Below are 23,340 nucleotides of genomic sequence, written 5' to 3'. Positions count from 1 at the left end.
GCTCCCACTAATTGGAGAGCCCACTGTGGCCCCCACTCCCAGGCCAGAGCCCGGGGCACTGCTGGCCCAGGCTTCCCTGCTCGACTACTGACCTCCTGCCCTGCCCTGCTGGGTAAGGCTCTGGAAGCCGGGCCCTGCTGGACACCGAGCTTTCCTTGGGCTGTGGGCTCACAGCTGCCACCCCTGGACCCAGTCAAGCTCACCCCCTTATGGGCTCAATGCCATGATAGTGGCCACCAGGCAAGTGCCTGCTGCGGGCACGGAAAAACACGGGATCACGGATGGAGCCACTCTCCCAGAGTTGGCTGGGTCGTTCTCACATATCCTCGTTCCTGCCTTGGGTAGAACATGAAGCACCCTAGATTTAGGGCTGGAAAGAACCTCCAAGGCTATCTAGTCCAACCCCTTCCCTTAACACCGAGAAAGTGAGGTCCAGAGAGAGAGTGTCGGTGACAGATGGGATCTGACCCCAGATCCTCTGAGGCCAAAGCCAGGGCATTCATTCTGCCATCTCTCTTTTCTCCAGACTGTGTGGTATACACAAGCCATGGGAATCATGGGATTCACTGGGCTTTCAGTCCATTGGTCAGAAGTGGGGAGGGAGTCTCCCTTCAGATGAGGAAGCCACATATCAAGACTCAGAAAATAGATGAGACTAGAGATGAGCACTTAGATGTTATCCATCTCAGAAGCAAGATTCCAACAAATGTTTCTGACATTCATTTGTGTGGCTTGTGTTCAAGTCATTTCCCTTCTGGAAGCCACAGTTTCCCCATCTGTAAGATAAGGATAAATATTTGTGCCTGATTTCTCTCAAGATATAATTCATTCCTGAAGAGAGGATGACAGCTCATTGCTTAGGCATCCTCAGGGAATAAACTTTTCCACACCATCAGATTTTCCAGGTAACTCAGGGTCTGCTACTCTCTAACATTCATTCATATCTTCATGCATTTATTCCAAGACCACCAATTATATCTTACAACATGCAAGACCCAGTGTTTGGTACTGGGGACAAAACATAATTCCCAGCTCCAGAGAGCTCAGTATAAAATAGATTGAATCATATAATTAATATTATTTTTATTTATATAGTTCATTATTTTTATTATATTTGTAATTTCACTGATGTAGGGAGCTCCTAGGGGAGGAAATTTCTCCACCCATGCAGGGTAACATCTTTTCTATAATTTATGGTCTTGGTGAGTGTTGTCTAAGGTTACTCTAAGAACTCAAAGAACAGTGGCCTTCAAAGAACTCACATTCTGATGGAGGAAGAAAACTACAAATAATGATGTGTCTATAAGATGGATACTGATGAGGTCTTCAATGTTAAATGTGGTTAGCAGAGGAATTGCTAAAATAAATAAATAAATAATCCCTGAGGCAAGCAGGGAGAAGGCACTGGTAGAGATCAGTTTAGCACCATGGTCCCACCTTTGGGGGAAGTGATCCAGTCTGAAATCCAAGTTTCCTCAAATTCTTGAGATCCACCCTCTGTAAAGGTCTCAAGCAGTATCACTTTGCCATGCCCTGTCTTGTCCCTGAGGTTAAATTTTCTCTATAAAATCTATTTATGGGCCATCCTCCGGCTGCTGCCTTCCTTGGGTCAGTCCATCAGCCTTGGTGGTATCTTTCTCCTTACCCATCCCCTCAAGCATCCTATGCTTCTCAATTCTACTTCTCCTCTTGATAGCTAACTAATTCTTTTAAAGTGCTAAGTATCTTTCAAGATTTAGCCTGCCAGCTAAGAGCATTCCCAACTTAATGGGGTGCTCCCTTTCCATTGAGTAATTGTGAGTTTCACTGAGGAACTTGCATTTCATATGCTCTCCTAACTCTATTTCACATTTACCATTCTTGGTATCCCTTCTATTATACAGTGTCCCTTCATTTTGTCTGTAGCCTCTTCCCCAAATAACTCTACCTTTTGCCAAAGAGAATGACTACTGTGAATTCTTTATATGACCAAAGCCCACTCTACCATCATCTGGCATCTACATCACCCCTCTCATTTTGATGCCCGAACCACATCAAATACAGAGCCAATTGAATGTCATCTCAGAAGGATTGTCTTTTGTCTTTCCTTCATTTTTTTTACTGAGGCAATTGGGGTTAAGTGACTTGCCCAGGGTCACACAGCAAATTCAAGAAGATATGTTTGAACCCAGGTCCTTCCTGACTTCAAGACCTGTTTTTGATCTACTAATTCCATGTACTTACAGTGAAGTAAGTAGTGAAAGTATTACTCCCATTTTACAGAGGAGGAAACTGAATTTCAAAATTATTAAGTGACTTGTCCCAAGTCATGCAAGCTAGTAAATCAGAGAATCGGAAAGCAGCAAAATTGGAAGATCATCTAGTCCCACCTGTTCATTTGATAAAGGAAGAACTTTGTGGTAAAGTAACTTGTCCAAAGTGACAAGGGTAGTAAATGGTAAGGTTGGGGCTCAAATTCAAGTCACCTTCCTCCCAAGTCAGTGGTTTCTCCAGCATTCCATTCTTCATGGGAGCTAGAACAAGAAATAGAAAACTAGCATGCTCACTAGTGTAAGAGAAGCTCAAGAGAAAAATCAGGACAATGGACAGAGATGTGGGTGTCACCTACATGGGGAAGTCATTCTAGACTTAGAGCTAGCATTCATCTAATTTAACCCCTTCCTTTTTTTCAACAGAAGATTAGGGTGACTTGTCCGAAATTACAAAGGCAGTAATAGCAGAGCAAGGGTTAAATCCTGGTCTTTTTTTAAAATTTCATTTTCTTTACTGTTTAATTTTTCAGTCATCATTTTGATTGTCAAATTTTCTCCCTCCCTCTAGCTCCTCCTCCACCCATTGAGAAAGATGCAATATGTTACCCATTATACATGTGAAGCCATGCAAAACATATTCTATATTAAGCATGTTGCAAAAAAGAAAGAAAAATAAAATTTTAAAAATATGCTTCAATCTGTACTTGGAGTCCTTCAGTGCTCTCTTTAGAGGTAGATAGTATTTCTCATTATGAGTCCTTTGGAATTGTGAATCATTGTACTGATCACAGTAGCTAAGTCACAGTTGATCATTGTTACAATTCTGCTGTTACTGTGTGTACAATGTCCTTTTGGTTCTGCTGACTTCACTCTGCATCAGTACATGTAAAGTCTTCTTTGTCTGAAATCATCACCCTCATTATTTCTGTAGCACAATAGTTCTTCATCACAATCATATACCACAATTTGTTCAGCCATTCCTTAATTGATGGACACCCCTTCAATTTCCAACACTTTGCCCCAACAAAGAGACCTGTGGTAAGTATTTTTGCACATATAAGTCCTTTTCCTTTTTCTCCAATCTCTTAGGAATGTAGACCTAGAAGTGTTATTGCTGGGTCAGAGAGCCTGCACAATTTTATAACCCTTTTATAATGGCTCCAAATTCTTCCCCAGAATGATTAGACCAATTCACAGTCCCTGTATCTCCTCTAGCATTTTTCTTTTACTCTTTTTCATTTTAACCAATCTCATAGTGTGAGGTGGTACCTTAGAGTTGTTTTGATTTGCATTTCTCTAATCCATAGCTTTTGATCACTTTTTTTAAATGTGAGTATAGATAGTTTTGATTTCTTTTTCTGAAAAGTGTCTCTTCCTATCCTTTGACTATTTATCCTTATAGGAATGTGAACCCCAATCTTGAGAACTTTGTCATAAAGTGAAAAGAATCAGACTTGGGTCTGGAGGCAGGAAGAGGTGATTGTGATGTGGTGAAAAGACAGTTAGCATTGAAATCAGAGAACCAAGGCTTTGCTACATTGTTACCTGGGTCCCTTCACCCTGGTGTGATAGAAAGATCAGATTTTTGGAGTCAGAAGATCTGAGCTTGAATAGAATCCCTGCCATTAATACTTGAGTAACAAGCATTCCACTTTTATGGGCCTCGATATTTTCATGTGTAAAATGAAAGAGGTTGATATGAATATTGTCTAATCTCCCTTCTCCCCTAGATGTTAAAGCAAGATCAGTAATAGAGTGGATAGAATGCTAGTGCTGGAGTCAGGAAAACCTGAGTTCAAATTCAGCCTCTAAAAAACAAGCAAATGAATAGAGAGATAGATGAATGGATGGATGGATGGAAGAATAAGAAAAAAATTTAGTGTCAAAGACTATCACTTTACATTTTAGCCTCCACTTTCTCATCTATAAAATGAGCACAATAATAGCCACCTCTCTTACAGAGCAATTGTGGTTAAAATGAAATAAGATTTGTGAAGTGCTACACAAATTTTAAAGTGTTATGTGACTCTAGCTATCATCATTATCCATAATAAGATCTACATCCATATCCTAGTCCTGATATTTATTAGCCATGTGGCCAAATGCAAGTCACTTCACCTCTGACAATTCCTTCATCTGTAAAATGGGAGTGCTAATTGTCTAGTACTTATTTCAGAGTGCTGCTGTAAAACTCAAATGAGATAATGGTAATAAAGTATTTCATTCACTAAAAGTGCTTTATAATAGCTGTTATTTTTATTGTGACTCTAAATCCAGAGCTCTTTCCTTACTACATCTGCTTCCAGAACTGCTTTGGGAATGGTGGCAAAGTAGAGAAGATATCGGAGAGCCAGGGTCTGGGGAGGGAGTGTGAGTAGATGTTTATATTGGAAGAAGGGGAGAAAGGAGGAGAAGAGAGAGAGTAATAGAGATGAAAAGAGGATGAGGAGAGAATAGGAAAGGATGGGAGGGGGAGTAAGAGGACAGGGAGAAAAGAAAGGAAAGAGGAAGGAGAAGGTAGGAGAGGAGAAGGGGAGAGAAAAAAGGGGAAGGAAAGGAGGGGGAAGAGATGAGAAAAGGAGAAAGAAAGATGAAGGAAGAAAGGGAGAGAGAGGAGAAAGGAAGAAGGAGAAAGTAAAAAAGGAGTAGGAGAGAAGGGAGAGAAAAAAATCAATTAAGAAGAGAAATGGAATAGTTGAATGTAGAGAAGTGTTCAGAAAGTGGGGGTGTGCAACAGTGGCAAATACAGCAGGGAAATTAGGGAAGATGAGAACTTAGAAGCTCCTGGGTTTGGGATAAGGAGTTTCCAGATGCCCTTGGAGAACAGTATCAGTGCAGTCCTTGGCATAGGAGCCAGACTTCAGGGGGAGGAGGAGGGAGGAAAGTCAGAGAGAGAGAAGACAAGAGAAAGAAGCAGAAGAGCTAATCTAATGCAACTTGGCCCCGTCTGAGCCTTGGAAGAGAGAGGAGTCCAGGGGCTTCTCAGCCAAGAATGGAGGAGAGAGAACAACCAATCACCTTACCAGGCTAGTGCTGAGGAGAACACTTCCAGACAATCAGCGAACATCAGTGCTGGAAAGGACTCTTAAAGGTAATGATAATTATTATGATAACTCCCATGCCTAGAGTACTACAAGGTTTACAAAGCGATAACCCTGGACTGCAGAATAAGCAAGTATTATCAGGCTCACCTTATAGGTATGGAAACTGAGGCTCATAGAGGTTAAGGAAATTATGCATATTCATAATAGAGTGTTAGAACCCACTAGGCAGGTTCTCTGACTCCAGACCTTTCTCTTGTGTCATGCTGTCTCTATTGATGTTAGATGCAGAACTCAGCCATAAAGGCCTTGATATCCCCAAGGGCTGAGGCTAGAAAGCCAGTCATCTCTGGGAATTAAAAGAGGTTGGAATATGAAATCAAATCTTTGTTGTCAAGCCATGGCAGGCTGGGTTCAGTAACTAAGCTGAGTGCCTATAATCAACCCATGTGACAAAATCGCTATATTAGTTTAGTTTTATAGCAATTTTACGTTAGCCTTGTTCTATTTAATTTAATGGTTTTAAAATGAAGGGTAGACCTCCTGTAAGAAATGTGTTAAGGTTGTAAAATTCAAGAGAATTTCAAATATCAAAAGGCATCCATCCATTCATTAGCATCTTATTAAGCACCTACTATGTGGGAGATCCTTTGTTAGACAATGGAAGAAATACAAAGAAATACAAAGATGAGACAAGACCCAGTCTCTGCACCCAAGAAGCTGACAATTTAGTAGCAGAGTTGCCCAAAGATGTGCAAAGTACAAATTTAATATGTGTATGATTAATGCATTGAAAATAGATAAGAGAGTCAAACAAAGCACTTCTAATTGGAAAATCACGTCTTCAATACTATTTGAATTGGACCTTGAAAGACAAAGTTTGTCAACATGCCATGATGGAAGGGGAGCAGGATTATAGGTATAAGAGAGAGTGTAAATATTGTCTTCTAAATGGGAATATACTGAGTATGTTCCATATGCCTTAAGCATCAAGTTTATGAAGGGGACAGTAGGATGGAAAAATGCAAATATTGGTTGGAGCTTGAGTGTCGGGACTAACAGAACAATTTTCACAGAATATCAGCATTGGAAGGGAACTTCAGAAATCTGTGCCTTCATACCTGAACAGGCATCCCCTCCACAACACAAAGTACTTGAAAATTCGCAAAGTATTTTCTTTGCTATAACCTCATCAGATGGGTTCTAGTCAAGTATCATTTTACAAATGAGGAAACTGAGCTGGGAGGTTAAGTGCTTTTCCTATAATCATATAGTATTATCTAGGAAAAGGTTGAAACTAGGTCTTCTGGACTCTACTTTAGCCTCCCCAACAAATGAACGCTACCCTCCAGTGAAGAGAAACCCATTGCTTCCCCAAAGACCATCCATTCGACTTTTAAATAGCACTCATTTTTAGAGTTTTTCTTCCTGCAAGCACAAATCTAGCTCTCTACAGCTCCCACTCATTGGTCATATTTTTGCCTTTTACTGCCAGTTCAAAGAAGGCTAATCCTTCTCCCACATAATGACCCTTCACTTACTTAAACACAGCTGTTTTGTCCTTTATAAGTCTTTTATCCAGGCAAAGCAGCCCCAGTTGCTCTAGTCGTTCCTTCTATAGCATAGTCTACAATCCTCTTTTCATCGTCCCTCTCCCCTCACCCGCACCACCACCACCCTTCTCTGGACCTGCTTTAATTTATGGATCTTTCCTAAAATGTTATTCCCAGAATTGAACAAAAAACTCCAAACAATCAAAACAAAAGGGTATGGAATTATGATTTCTCCACTCCTTGACCCCCGAGAATTCTGTATCTCCATCTTTTTTTGCCACCATATTACTCTTTTAACTCAGAAAATCCTATAGTCCATTGAAACCTCCAGATCTTTTTTCATGCAAATTGTTATCTGACTAGGTCTCCTTTATTATATGCACATGTATCTGTTTTTTTTTTTTAAACTCAAGATTAGGACCTTGTATTGTTCTCTACTGAACTGAATTTGGTTAATTTGGAACATATCCTTCTAGCATATTGAGATTTTTTTTTAGATCTTAACTTTTATCCAATAAGTTATCTCTCCCAGATTTAAGCTTGGCAACTAGGTAATTTCTACCTTCATTTGAAGCATTAAGAGAAATAATCAAGAACAAGAGTCTTAAAACACTCCAATAGAGATTGCCTGTCCAGTTGATGTTGATCCATTAATGACTTTCTCTTAGCTAGTCACTAAGGGCATCTGGGTGGTGAAGTGGATAGAATACTGGGCTTGGAATTAAGACTTGTTTTCATGAGTTCAAATCCAGCCTCACTTACTAGCAATGTCACTTGAGCATGTCACTTAACCTCGTTTGCCACGGTTTCCTTATTTGTAAAAATGAGCTGGACAAGGAAATGACAATATGATTGAACAAAAGCAATAAAAACCAATTCTAAATCCATATTTTGTTCTTTCATCTGAACCATATCTTCCTACATTTTCCATGAAGACATAGTGTCTTTGTTGAATATATTTGATCAGCAGTAAGAGATTATCTGACTATCTGCAAAGATAGTATCCAGAATTCTCATTCCCCCTTACCTTAATCCCTATTGTAAAAGGGTAGCAGGAAACATCAGATCCATTAGCAATTTTGGTATCCAAGGCAAATAATATGAAATGGGCCCTCAATTCAACTTTTCAAGATAAATTCAGCTGAGTGGGATGGAGAGGAGGGAACGATGCCAGAACTCACCTGGGGGTGTGACTATGGAGAAGTGTACAGTGCCATCTGGTAGATTCCTACTTTAAATATTCTTACTAACTTTGTGCTAAGCTCTTGAGTCTATGAAGCCAAAGGAATACAAGTTCACCTTCCAAATATTGATGCCTTGGAAATAAACTCTATTGTACCATCTAAGTTATGATACCATGTGGTCAATAGAGAAAAGAGAGCTGACCGGCAGCCCAAGGGCAGCCTTGGTTTGGAGAAACTAATTGCAATACCAGGCAAAGGATACATGCAGAGCAATAAGTGTACTAAATATATCACCTTCTATACAAAGCCTTTCCTGATCCCTCCCCACCAACTGTTTGTGCCCTCCCTCCCAGACTACCTTGTGTTTGTTATGCATGTGTGCTGTATATACTTATATACACTGAAATCGACTCCCTCAGTAAAATGAGAAGAGACATTATTTCTGTTGTTGTATCTGCAACTCTAGTCCCTAAGATAGTGCCTAGTACATAGTAGGTACTTAAATGCTTGTTGATTAATTGATTTAAAAAGAACTAAAGAGAATTTTTTTCATTTTTAATTCCAAAGATCCAATGAGAATAGAAGAGGGACCTGGGGGCTACGAAAAGAACCTGGGATGGACTGAGGGGGAAATGGGGAGAGCTGTAGAGGCACTTGGTAGAGCTTAGTGCACACACACATATGTATACATATTACTATATATTATATCATATTATACTTATTATAGAGGGAGATAATGATCCCATAGATAGAGATTGGTCCTGGAGTCAGAAATATATGAGTTCAAATCTGATTTTAGACTCTTCTTAGCCATGGGACCTTAAAATGGGGATAATAATAGCTCCTATTTCCCAGAGTTGTTACAATGATAAAATAAAATGGTATTTGTAAACTGCTTTGAAAAGCTGAAAGTACTATATAAATGTCAGCCATTATATGTGTATGTAAATATACCTATATACATATATAGAATATATACATATATGGAATATATTTTATGTATACACATATATCAATGTGTATACATATATACATAAACATATGGAAAGAGTAAGATATGTGGAAATATATACATATGTAGAGATAAATTACACATACACTTACACATATGTATATATACACATACAAGTGTGTCCCTCTAGATTATACATATAGACATATACATTTATATTACATATATGTGTATACAAAGAGATTATAAACACACATATGTGTACCTCTCTAAATTATACATATACATGCATATGCATATATGTATATATGTGTATACAAATATTGTAACACAGATCTATATACATATATTTCTCTACATTGTACATATGCACATGCAAATATATGTGTATTTAGATACATGTGTATACAAAGATATTGTCATATATACATATATACATCTATCTCTCTAGATTGTCTTTATTCACATGCATATGTATGTATACATCTACATGTATACAAAGACATATATATGCTATATTTCTCTAGATTACAAATGTACACTATGTATATATATATTCATCCATGTATATACAAAGATATACATACATACATACATACATAAGGCATAACTGTGAAGTAGAAATTGATTTAGCTTTCAATTGCTCTCCTAATTGTTCTGAAAAAAGGAGAAATTAAAGACATGTGCTTCCCCAAAAAGTGAACATATTTCATTTAGGATAAAAACTGAAAATAAGAAGAAGGCACTCTCTCTTGCAGCTGAGGCTTCTCTATGACCAGGCATATTTGGAGGCGGGTACTGGCTTATAAACAGCATAGTATAACACAAATATCTCTGGGTTCAAATTCTGATTCTCATACTCCTTAGTGGGATGATCCTAGACAAGTCAATTTCTTTTTTTTTCCCCTGAGGCTGGGGTTAAGTGACTTGCCCAGGGTCACACAGCCAGGAAGTGTTAAGTGTCTGAGACCAGACTTGAACTCGGGTCCTCCTGAATTCAGGGTTGGTGCTCTATCCATTGCATCACCTAGTTGCCCCGACAAGTCAATTTCTAAACCTCAATTCCCTCCCTAAAAATGAGGATCATAATATTTTCACTACTTACCCTCACACAGTTGTTGTGAACATAATCTTAAAATAAATCTTAAGTAAATCAAGATGTAGAGAAAATCTTAAGATTCTATAAAAGCAAGTGCTAGTTTTCATTGACTAGTCAGTGAGAGAAATGGTATTTCTAACCTACATAGAGATTCCACCTGAGGTTCCTTATGGGATAGGAAAGACCTGGAACTTGAAGGAGATGACAGCGAGATTTCATCCTGGAGTCTGGTTTTGGTTATGTTGAGTTGGAGTTGTTTGGGATGTCCAGATGGAAATGTTCAGCAGGCAGTTGGCACTGTGGGAGTGGAGCTCAGAAGAAAGGTTAGGGCTGAATAGATATGACTGAATAGACATGGGAATCATCTGTCCAGAGATGGTTTACTGAACTCACAGGAGCTGATAACATCACCAAATGAGATATTGTCACAAGAGAGAAAGAGAGAGAGAGAGAGAGAGAGAGAGAGAGAGAGAGAGAGAGAGAGAGAGAGAGAGAGACCAGGACAGAGCTCAGGGGCATTCTCACAATCAATGGGCTTGACATGGATGAAGATCCAAGAAAAGAGATTGAGAAAAAGCAGTCAAATAGGAGGAGAACCAAGAGAAAGCAGGGCCATAGAGACCAAAGAAGAAAAAGCGTGTCCCCTTGTGGGACACCCACAGCTGATTGACATAACACAGATGACGATCCAGAAAAGACGATAAAGAAATGATCAGACTTGTAGGAGGAGAATGAGGAGGGAAGAGTAGATTCAGAGGAAAGGATTGGTCAAAACTTGTCAAAAGCTGTTGAAAGGTCAAGAAAGTTGAGAATTGAGAAAAGGACTGAATTTAGTAATTGAGATCATTGGTTGTCTCTAGTGGAGTGCCACACTCTGTTCTCAGGCTGCTGATCAATGGTTTTTATCAACCACTTGGATGAAGCCATAGATGAGCCGTAAGATAATAGATTTAGAATCAAAAAGGACTTTAAACTTCAACAAGTCTAATTCCTTCATTTTACAAAAAGGAAAACTAAGATCCCAAAACAGCTAAGGCATTTGCCCAAAATCAGATAATGAGTAAGTGGAAGACCCAAAATGGAACTTAGAACCTTTGACTTAGAATTCAGTAACATTCTTTTCAAGATAATTTACTACAGCCTCTCCTCCCCCAACATGCTTATCAAATTTGTAGATGATATTAAGTTAGCGGGGATGGTGAGCAGAATCAATATGAAAAAAATGATGAGTTAGAAGGATAAGAATTCAAATGTCTTAGCTCTAGAACTAGAAGAGTCCTTAGAGGCTTTCCTGTCCAACTCACCCATTTTATAGCTAAGCAAACTGAGGCCCAGGGAAATTAAGGTCTGATTAATGAGATATTTCCAAAGCTAGTCTAGCCCAGACTCACCGTGGGTTTGCTTTCTGGCCTTTTTCATGCCTTACTATAGTTCAAGTACCCCTTTTCCATCTATCCTACATTCCCCACCTCCTTCTCCCTTCCACCTCTAGCTTTAGGAACAGGTAATTAACATTAACATTCCTGAAAAATTCATGTCAATTAATTGCCCTAGAGATCCACTCACTAACCTTGATTTTGCTGTCCAGAACACCCTTCGTTGGCCATTATTGCCTTATACCTGTTGTCTTTCCCTTATTAGTAATAATAATAGCTAATACTGACATAGCACTTACTATGTGCCAGGTACTATTAGTGTTAAACACTTCGCAAATCTTATCTCATTTGATTCTCACAGGAATCCTTGGAGGAGAATGTTATTATCTCCATTTTTACAAATGAAGAAACTGAGACAAAGAAAGGTTGTGACTTGTCCAGTATCACATAGATAGAAATTGTCTAAGGCTGGATTTGCCTTGCATTCAAATCGAGTCTCAGATACTTTTTAGTTATACGATTTAACTTCTGTTTACCTCAGTTCCCTCATCTGTATAATGGGAATAATAATAACACCTACTTCTCAGGGTTGTTGTGAAGATCAAATAAGATAATAATTGTAAATCTCTAGGCACATATTAGATGCTATAAAAATGTTCAAATCTGACCTCAGATCCTTGCTAGCTGTGTGACCCCTGGCAAATCACTTAACCCTAACTGACTCAGTTTCCTCATCTGTAAAATGTCCTGGAGAAGAAAATGACAAACCACTCCAGTATCTCTGTCAAGAAAACCTGAGATGGGGTCATGGACAGTCAGACATGACCTTTAAAAATGACTATAGCAATAACAACTATGTAAAATACAGTATTTGCTACTAAGAATACAAAGATGAAAGACAACATAGTCTCTGCCTTTAGAGAGCTTATGATTTAGTAGGGAAGATAACATTAATGGAGCTAAGTATGAGATAAGGTAGAATATGAAAGGGGGAAAGGAAAGGACCACACCAAATGCTCCAGGAGTATTTGAGAACACATAGAATCTTGAGCAAGAAGAATCAGGGAGGAGTTGATGCATAAGTTGGCACCTGGGATGCCCCTTAAAAGAAAAGATGCCACCCAGAATTAGGAAAGTGATTGTAGTTCCACCATCCCTTGCTGTCCTGGTCAGACCACGTCTCTATGACTAGATTCAATTCTTGGCCACAATCCAGGAAGGATAATGATAAATGAGGGCAGGGCATCCAGAAGAGGGTGATGGTGAAAACAGGACCACAGCAGCATTATTGGCTGGAACTTGGAATGTTTGGCCTGGAGAAGCTGAGAGCTGTCTTCAAGCATCTAAAGGGCTGTCACGTGAAAGAAGGATTAGCCGTGTTCAGCTTTGCCCCAGAGGGAAGATCTGGGAGAATTACAGGAAGGTTGCAGACAGCAGGCAGATTTCAGTTTCATGAAAGGCAAAATTTAAACTGTCCCAAAGTAGAATGAACTGCCTTAGAAGGAAAGACAAGTATTGTGAGAGGTCTTCAGTCTGGTGGCTGGCCATTTGTTGGGAACATGGGAGAGAGAATCCTATTCAGGAGCAGGCTGGGTCAGGGACCCTCTAGAGTGTCTCATAACTCTGAGGTTCTGTGAAGAGAAGAAGAGGAGAAGATAGAGAGTTCTCCATCACTGGAAGTCTTCTGAGATTCTCAGGGTTTGTGTTTTCTCAGGGAATCTAGCTTTTGGAAGTATAAAACACCTTCTGAGTCTTCCCTTCCAAATCTGAGATCCCATAATTCTGGAAATTCTCCTGGAAATCCTCTTTTACCATCATCCTAATTTAAAGCAATGTTCTCTCATGAAGATCAGGGACAGAGATAGGGATAGGGACAAGGGGAAAACCAGAAAGAATAGAAAAGAGATGGAAAGGAAAAGAGGAAAGGACAGGGATGGAGAACGAAGTAGGAACATGAATAAAAAGGAGCAAAAATCTAGGGTAGACATATAGACACATACATAGAGAGAGTACAAGAACGAAGACAGGAAAGGAACAAAGGTAAAGACAGAAATCCATACATAGAGGGACAGAAGGAGAACTTCTGTCTAGAACCGAAGTCCATTGCTCAATCCCATATTAAAACTGCTCCTCATGCTCTGCCCACAGAAATCCTCTGCCCTAAACTTCTTTCCTGGGTGTCTGGTCCCTAAGATCAGCTGTCACGATTTCCATCAAGCAGCTGTCTTAAATGACTGTGTTTGACAGGTCCTGACTGACATTCAGCAGCAAGATGGCAGATAGAGTGAGAGCTTTGGAGTCAGGCCAACCTGAGTCCCAATTCTAACTCAGACATTTCCTAGCTGTTGGGATCCTGGAGCAAGTCCCTTTATCTTCTATCTGCCTCAATTTGCTCATCCGCAAAATGGGGACAAAAATATCTTCCAATTCAAATCAATATCAATAGCATTCATTAAGTTCCTACTACTAACAAAAGAGAAAACAATCCCTTCTCTAGGGGAGCTTGTGTTCTGGAATATGTTAACTATGATCATTCTATTTAGCTTTGAACAGCTCATTACCAGCCCCATTACACCTGAGGTTCTCAAGTTCAATAAGATTTGCTTCCCTGCCAGCTCTGTGGGAACTTGGAGATCAAAGAGGAGGCAAGTGCTGGGTGGGACAGATTGGGGAAGGGATGGGGAGGGGGGGGTTGACACAGCTCAGGACGGATGCTACTGGGACTCAGCTGGGAGTTTGACTATATTTGCTTTAGGGAGTCAATGGACTTCCTGCCTGTCCCAAATTTGGCCCTGGTTTCTCCCTATCTCTGCCTTGAACTTTGTTTTTACCAATCTCTTGCCCCTGCCCTTGCCTTTATGCTTATCTGGGCATTCTCTTCATCTCCTCCATCCCTGTCCTGCCTCTCTCTCTTGCTCTGCCCCCTGCCCTTTTCCTTTCCTCTGCTCCTAGGTGGTATCTTTTAGGAGTGGCTACAATCCAGCCCCATGGAGAGTGGGCCCCCAACACTGGAGACTCTACCAGGGCTGTAGCCTGAGGAAGTCCCCGAGGACAAAGGCCAGGGACTGTGCAGCACTGACTCCCCAGTCTGTAACTCTGACAGCAGCTGCTATTCTGGGAGCAGGGAGGAGCCAGAAGCAGAGTCTGGAGGAGGGAAGGGAAGGGGGGAGCAGAGAGATGGTCTGTGAGCCAACAAACATGTATGTGCACGTGTGTATGCCAGGCTGTGTGTATGAGGCGTGTCCATACCAGAGCTTATGTCTAGCTGGCTGCCTAATGTTTGTATGCCAAAGTGCAGAAAGTCCCAGAAGCCAGGAGTTCTGAACCTTTTTGTAGGGCCTGAGTACTTTGGAAGTCTGATAAAGCTTCTGGGCAGCTTTGAATCATGTTTTTAAATGATTGAATAAAAATCAGATTACAAAGGAAACCAAAGGTTAGTGAAAATAAAAATGGAATTCTTTTCCTATATGAATTTAGGAACTCACTGAAATCTAGGGAACTCCCCTCCAAGGTGGGAAGAGATCCCTGGTTAAGAACCTTTAGAAAAAGGAACCCCAAAGGTTATTGATTTGGGACAAACCTTCCCTGACCAGGAAATCCCTAGTTAAATAGTCATCCAATGTTCATGTGTGTATCTCAAGGTGCTGCTGTGAATAGGGAACCTATGTCAGCACACGTATGTGCTAGCATGTGCTCCCATGAGTGCCTGACAGTACTCCCCTGGCCATATAGTCAATATGTACATGGCGTATCACTGACAATCCATAAGCATATGTGGGATTCAGCATTGGGTTTATGTGTAAGTGTGTGTGTGTGTGTGTGTGTGTGTGTGTGTGTGTGAATAATTGGATGGGTAATAGAGCCTGTGTGAGGTGATGTGGGGGGGAGCAGGGTGTTGATTGCTCTAATTTGGCTCCTGATGGGAAGGCTGGAAGGCAGAAGGGCCTGATTCTTCTGGATTTTAAAGTATAGGAAAGGTGGCAAAACATGGTCCCAGAAGGAAAATAGGGGATGTAGTAGGGTAAGCTTCCAGTTTCCACTTGAGTCCCTAGTCCTTAGCCCTCATTCTCTCCACAACTTATTCTCAAAGCAGTGCTATTTTCATCACTTCATTATACTTCTGTCATTAGAATCTTCACAGAAAAGTCTGCTTAAAACTCTTGGGCATCCCTGGAAGGAACACCGAGGGTCTCAGATCCAATGGGAAGCTTCACAGAAGGACAAGGCAGTAAGTGACCTCAACAGCCATCAGAGTCTAACCAATGCCTGAGCAAGACTCCTCTCAACATGTATAAGTGGTCATCCAGGCTCTGTGGGAAGATCTCCAGACAGGAGAACTCAATTCCTCCCATAGGCTCCTGAGATAGTTTCTTGAGGCTCTGCCATGTTGGGGCCTCATTTCCTCAGCCATACCACCAGCTTTTCTTCTCTCCCTTCCCTCATATCTGAAATGTGCCATCTAATTCCAAGTGACTATGAGTCCGTAGGATTGAAAATTTTGAAAATTAAAACTGGAAGATACCTCAGAGATCACTTTTTCAGACCCTTCATTTTGTAAAAGAGAAAAGTGAAAGGAGGGGAAAAGAGAAGGGAAGACTATTGTCAAATTAAATACCCAGCAGAACCCAGCAGATCTAAGTGTGGACACGTGTATTTATGAGTCTCTGTGTATTTTATATTTATAAATAGTTGTAAATCTGAGTATTGGATATGAATTAAGAATAGTTAGCATTCATATAGCTCTTCAAGGTTTGCAAAGCATTTTCAGTCAGTCAGTCAATAAGCATTTAGTAAGTGCTATTATGTATCAGGTAGCATTCTAAGTTTCAAAGATATAAAAAGAGGCAAAAAAAATAGTTTCTACAAAAAACAACCTAATGGGGAAGCAGATATGCACAAATAAACAGGATAAATAGGAAATCATTAGCCACCAGAATTAAGAGGAGTTGGGAAAAAGTTCCTATAGAAGTTGGGATTTTAGCTGGAACTTGATGGAAACCAGGGAAGCCAGGAGGGGGAGACAAGGAGGAACAGACATCCAGAGAAAATGTCAGGGCAAAAATGGAGTGTCCTATTTCTGGAACAGCCAGAGTATTAACAGGGAGTAAGGTATGAGAAGACCTGAAAGGTAGAAGGCTGTCAGATTATAAAGAGCTTTGAATGCCAAACAGATTTTTTTCATTTTATCCTGGAGGTGATAGGAAGCTACTGCAGTTTACCTAGTGTGGGTGAGATGACATTGTCAGACTTGTATATAAGGAAAAGTACTTTAGTGATTGAATGGAGGATGAATTGGAGCAGGGAGAAACTATGTTATCTCATAACATTGGGAATGAATATTATCCCCATTTTACAGATGAGGAAACTGAGCCTGAGTGAAATGATGTGACTTGTGCACACACAGCTAGGGTGTGTCCAAGGCCATATTTGAACTCTACTTTTCCTGACCCCAAAGCAGCACTCTATTCACTGAGCCATCTAGCTACCTATGACATAGATATCATATGTCTGTATCTTGTTCATATTGGAGGTGCTTATGTATTTTAACTTTATATATGTATTTATGTCTGACATACATGTATTATGGGACCGTTGTGGCTAAAGAGCCAAATTGGGAGCCAAGAAGCCCTGGGCTCATGTGCCAACTTGACACATCTTGTCTATGGGATCCTGGACAAATTATTTGTCATCTCAGGGAACTAAGACTGTCAAACTGTAGAATGGATGCCTATTCACATCCCTGGAGAGGGTTTTCCATACTAGGAGTCCTTGACACCAAGAAAGCTTCATATGTGTGGCAAGAAAGCAGAAAGCAGGGGTCCGCATCCCCTGTATAATGTGTGTGTGTGTGTGTGTGTGTGTGTGTGTGTGTGTGTGTGTGTGTTGGGTCCCTTTGTATGCCTATTGGAGGAGGAGGTGGAGGGAAGAAGAGAAGGGGCCAAGAATGAGTTACTGGCCCAGACCTGACCTGACCTTAATGAGAACCACATGGACAAGGAGGTGGGGCTGCTGGGGGGAACGCAGGACCTTCTGGTGCAGCGCTCTGACTCAGGCAGATGCTATGTGAGCCATCCCAGTAATGGAGCCAAGGCGTCCTCACCCCCTCCCTTCTCCTCTCCCAAAGGACAGGGGCAAGCAGGAGCTCTGGAGCTGCTGGGGATGTGGGCTCTTCACACCCCAGACTTTCCCTGGGGGAGTTCCTGGGAGCTCCCCCATGTGTCCCCCTGTACTCCATGTGCCCCACCCTCCTCCTGGGATCCCACAAAGGAGAATGAGGCTGAGTCCCTCCTTCCCTTTCCTCTCTCAGTTTTTTCTCTGTCCACTTCTCCATGCATTACATGGGTAGAGAGGACATCAGTGCTGCGTAACCAGGATACTAGCAAACCTGGGGTTCAGAGAGTTGGTGGAAAGAGTTCTGGGACTACTCTCTGATGTGGGGTAAGACACTATAGTCTGCTATCCCACTGCTGCTTAGTATACAAGTGACTCTCATTTCCTCCAGCCTCTATTTCCTCATTTGTAAAAAAGGGTTAGAGGGGGGGTCTTAACCCTTTGTAAATCATGGTATTCCTCAGCAGTCTGGTGAAACTCAGAATATTTTTAATGTGTAATTAACAGGATTGGAAATCCCCTGTGATTAAAAATTTATGGAATTATAAAGGAAGCCAATTAAATCAAACTAAACATGTAACTTTTTCCCATACAAGTTCATATACTCTTTGAAGTCTATCTATGGATGGTTTAGGATTAAGAACCATTGGACTCAATCTCTAATCTTCCTTTCAGATTTAAATCCAATAATAAATGCTAGTTCAATGATTGACTGATTCCAAGTCACTTAATCTCTCTATGCCTCAGTTTCCCTATCTGTAATGAGAAGATTGAACTAGTTGACGTATGAGATCCCAGTTCTAGGTCACTGATCCTACATTCCTTGCAATGTGACTTCTGAACTTATCAATCAGCTGAATACTCTCTGTGAGGGTAAGATCTTGACTACAAAATCCAAGGACTTTTTCTTACTTCTTATCCTACCTGTCTGCTCTGCAGTGCTCCTCTGGTTTCTGTGTTGTGGCTTATCCTTGATTTTTCCTTACCTGTTTAATCCTGGCCTCAGTGTCCCTATGCTGTATTATCATCTATTTTCAATCTAATAGGCCCCTAAGGCTCTGTCTTGGGTCCTTTTCTCTGTCTCTGCTGTCTGTTTCTATGTATCTCCATATCTGTCTCTTTGTATCTCTGTTTCTCCGCATCTGTATCTCTGTGACTCTGCTCCCTGTTTCTTTGTGTCTATTTCTGTGTCTGTCAACATCTCAGTATGTCTGTGTCTGTGTGTCTGCCTTTCTGTACCTGTCTTTCTGTTTTTCTGTCTCTTTGTGTCTGTCTTTCTATTTCTATCTCCATGTATCTCTTTCTGATATCATTCATAGCTCCCATGAGTTCAATTATCACTTCTATACAAAAAATTCCCACACCTATACATCCAGCCTTTGCCTCTCTGGAGCTCCAATCCTGCACTGCCAACTGCTTGTGTATACATCTCCATAGCTGTCCAACTAGCATCTCAAATGTCTAAAAACTCATACACTTCCCCCCAACTCGTCTCTCCCTGCTTCCTTCCTCTTAACTGTTCCAGTCACTCACGTTCAAAGACTCCAACTTGTCTCTGACTCCAAACAGTCCCTTTGAGGGCACTGCCCAGTTCTAGCCCACCGATCTCCTGCCTCCCCCTCTCCATTCCCCAAGTTTCTCTATGAGACTAGACACAATCTTTTCTTGCCTGAACTATTGCCATTGTCTCTAATTGGTGTCTTTGCTTCCAGTCTGTCCCCTCCTCAAGGTATTACCCAATCCTCCTATGACACATGTCTGATTATGTCCCACATAAATGTTCACTGCCTTCCTATTGCCTCTAGAATAAAATACAAACATCTCAGCCTGGCCTTTAAAGCCTCCCCCAATCTGGATCCCCGTCTACCTTTTCCAGATAGTTCTTGTTACTCCCTTTCACATACTTTAGATTCTAGCCAAACCATACTGGCCTCCTGGCTGTTCTGTGAAATCAACATGCCATGTCTTCCTTCTCAAGTCTTTGCACAGGCTGTTCCCCCATTCCTGGAATGCATTCCTTTCCTGTGTCCCCACATACTAGAATGCTGTTTCCTTGGAAGCTCATCTCAGGCGCCACATCCTATAAGAGGTCCATCCTTCTCTCTTCTATTGTTGGTATTGTTTTCATCACAATCTATGTATAGCTAGGTGAGATGGTCAGATAAAGTGCTCAGCGGGGAGTTCAGACCCCAGTACAAATTCCACTTCAGACACACTAGCTGTGTGACCCTGAACAAATCACTTAATCTTTGCCTCTGGTTCTTCAACTGTAAAATGAGGATAATAAGATGATCTACATCTAGAACCTCCTAGATGGATGGCATATATTTTTTGGACTCAAAGACCCTAGCACATAAACATAAACAAAGTGCCTAGCATATAGTAGGTATTTAATAAATGCTTATCGACTTGAGATAAGCACCTAATAAAATGTATAAAAATTAAATTATTGTTAAATATTCTTATTTGAGCCTCACAAGACTATGAGGAACACAGGGAAAGCACATTTTCCCCCATGTTGAAGATAAGAAAACTGAAGTTTTAGTGGCTAAGTTAGCCAAGGTCATACAATGAGTTAGCAAGGTTCAGACGTGGAAGCCTAGTCCTCTTGACTCTTACACAGCGTTTGCAGCTTATTATTATCCCCATTTTACAGATGAAGAAACTGAGTTTCAATGTCTTACTATGGTAACCTAATCCATGCTTATCAAAGCCAAGACAGGAATTCAGGACATATAATTCTGAGATCAATGCTGCCATCCATGAAGTAGTACTGCTGTTCGTTGGTGCTTTTGCCTTGTTTGTAAAAGAACTTATCCATTTGGGTGGATTCCTGGGGGACATTAGTTCTGAGTAATAGAACTTGGGATTGAGGGTGAAGCTGGACAATGATTCCCAGGTCCAAGATTTGGGGGTTGGCTCTAGGCCATGACAGATTTTTATGCTCTTTAACTTTTCCAGGAAAAAAAAATCAACTTTATAAATTAAATGGGAAAGAGTAAAGGCAGGAGGGAAGGGAGGCTTCAGCCTGAAGCTAGGCAAGAAGGTGACAGAAAAATTTATTCCAACATATATAATAAGTGTTTAATCATGGTTTTTCATTCATTTATTCACCAAATACTTGCAAAGCACCCACTGTGTGTAGACTGTTGTTTGATTTTGTGAGAGCTATAATTTAGATAAGGTGTAGTCTTTTACCTTCTTGGAGCTCCCAGGAGGATGACACAAAAGCAGAACTATATAATATTTTTATTGCAGCAAGTTCTACATGAAAACCAAGAGTGAAGATTGTTGACAGGAAATAAAGATCTGTAAAGGTTTATGGAGGTGACCTTTGATTATGTCTTTTAAGGATGGGTAAGAAGGCAGCAGGTAGAATTGGTGAAGGGAGAAGGCACCCCTGGCATTGGGAACAGCATGGGCAAAGGTGTGGAGGAAAAAGTACCCAGGATAAATTGAGAAGGCAGGGAATATTCCAGGTTTAGTTCAAGCCTAGAATGCATATCAGGAAATAACACAAGGAAAGGTGAAGTGTGCCAGATCCTGGAGGGTCTTGAATGCAAAACAAAGCATTTTGATCCTCACTTGGCAGGCAATCGGAAGCCAAAGATGCTTTTTCTGCAGGGGAATGACACAACAAGGTCAATTCAATTCCCACCTTCCACTGAATCCTTCCTTGATGGGCAGAAGTAAACAGACAAGCTATAAGAGAAAGGGCTGAAATTAGTTCTGGAGAAGAACTTCCAACCAGTAAATATTACTGAACCCTAAAAGAACTTTGATGGAAACAGGGACCTGGATTTGATGTCAGGACTAATATTCCAGTCAGCTCTTTGTCAGTTTCAAAGTGTGGGACCCTGGTCACTTAACTTCTCCATGAAACCAGGTTCAAATATTCAAATATGATCTCAAAAGTCAATCCCTCTTTAGGGCTGAGAGGTTAAGGGAGCTGCCCTAGCAACTCTGCTCGACCTATGAAAGGTTATGTCCATGTCCTCCCACAAGTTCATCACAAGAGGTCCTCCCCACTTTTGCTGAGATTTCTTTCTTGATATTTCATCATCACTAAGATGAAAGAGTTGGATCAGGTGTCTTCCAAAGTTCCTTCCAGCTGTAAATCTGTAATCCCAAGAACTGGCTTGGTTGGCAGCAGAAAAACCCTCCCAGCCTGGCTTGGCCTTTGACACTTCTGCTGAAGTAGCCTGGGGGACTAGAGAGGGAAGACGCGGTGCAAAAAGTGGGAAAACCTGGAAATTTAAAGTTCCTCAACGGGTTTTCATACATTGTAAGGCCTCCTGGGTGGACCGAAACCGAAAGTACAGTATAAAAAAAAAAAAGGAGCTTACCCCCGGCTCCATCCCCAGACCTAGGGCCCCTTACTTCTCATTTTGCAGTGGTCTTCAACAAGCCCCCCCCCAAAGCTGACAGTAGGGGGCCAGAGGGCGGAGTTCTGGGCATCTGGCCCCGCCCTCGGTTGCCCCGGGATACCCTCAGTTATAACAATGAGGGGGTGAAGCTAGGCTAAGCCCAGGGGCCCGGGAAGGGTAGGGGTGAGTAGGGATTCTCCTGTGCCCACTAGGCGTGTCAGCCCCGCCTCCGGCCAATGGGAACAGACCGGGCCTTCTCTACACCCCCGCCCCGAGCGGTCGCGCGCCCCAAGTCCGCGCGCCGTCTTCCAATTTTTTTTAAAGGGGGGGAGGCGATGGCGCTGTAAGGCTAAGGTAGCCATGTGGAGAGCTGGACACCGGGCTCAGGAAGAGCTCGGGGTCACCCCGGGCCTCAAGAGCTGCCATGGTGCACGCCCCACCCCCCTCAGCCGCCCACAACTCTCCCGGGCGTGGCTGGCAGTCTCCTTTCCCAAACCCGGTCCCCAGGTACGGGTTCTCCCCGGGGCGCGCCCGCCCTGCCCCGCCCCGCCCCTCCTAGCCAGCGTTCTCGGCCCTGTGGGGCGCTGCAACCTCGGCTCCGACTCCGAGAACGCCGCACCCGGCGGGACCGGGCGGGGGGAAAGGGGGGGAGGTGCCCGCGGCGCCGGGAGCGAGCACGCCCCCGCCCCCCGCTCCCGGCTCCCCGCTCCCCTCTTCCCTCCCCGCGCCGCGCCGGGCCCGCCCCCTCCCCAGCTCCCCCTCCCCTTCCCTTCTCTTCCCTCCTCTCCCCAGCTCTCCCCCTCCCCCGGAGGTGCAGCCGGCGCTGAGCGCGGCGGGCGCGGGAGGAGCAGGAGCAGGAGCAGGAGCCGGAGCGGCGGTGGCGGCTGCCTTGGCAGCGCGCGGGGTGCAGGGGGCGGCGGCGGCGGCCGCAGCAGCAGCAGCAGCAGTAGCAGCAGCAGGAGCGCCGGCTCCGGCTCCGGCTCCGGCTCCGGCTCCAGCATGGTGCAGCCCGGCCCCATCCCGGGGGAGCGGAGGCGGCGCGCGGGGCCAGCGCCCGGGGAGCGGCGGCGACGGCGGCGGGAGCAGCAGCAGCAGCGGCAGTGGCGGCAGCGTGAGCAGCGAGAGCAAGAGACTCCGGCTCCGGTTCCTGTGGGCTGCAGGTGCTAGAGCGGCCGGCCAAGGTGTGCGCCCACCTGGACTGAGGCACCAGGCTCCGGCGCGGGGCGCAGCCGCCACCGCTCTCGCGTTCTCCATCGTCTTCCACTTCCCCACTACCGCCCTCCCTCTCGGATCACAGGGGAGCTGCCCCTAGTGCCAGACGTCCGGGAGCCCTAGGCCGGCGCTGCCCGCAGACCTGAGCGCCCCTTGCCCTTCCCTGTGCTGCCCCCGCCCCCGCCCGGTACCC

General features: G+C 42.8%; 1 long non-coding RNA gene across 1 annotated transcript; it reads left to right on the top strand.

Annotated features, from left to right (window-relative positions):
* The first annotated feature begins 14,713 nt into the window (after window positions 1-14,713).
* Window positions 14,714-16,088, top strand: LOC141559963 (uncharacterized). Its single transcript, XR_012487595.1, has 2 exons — window positions 14,714-14,890; window positions 15,588-16,088. It is a non-coding gene; the product is annotated as an uncharacterized LOC141559963 (long non-coding RNA).
* Window positions 16,089-23,340: the final 7,252 nt, after the last annotated feature.

The sequence above is a fragment of the Sminthopsis crassicaudata genome, chromosome 3, assembly GCF_048593235.1.
Source record: "Sminthopsis crassicaudata isolate SCR6 chromosome 3, ASM4859323v1, whole genome shotgun sequence".
Classification (NCBI taxonomy): domain Eukaryota; kingdom Metazoa; phylum Chordata; class Mammalia; order Dasyuromorphia; family Dasyuridae; genus Sminthopsis; species Sminthopsis crassicaudata.
The sequence above is the reverse complement of the archived record's forward strand: the minus strand, read 5'-3'. Positions and strand labels throughout refer to the sequence as shown.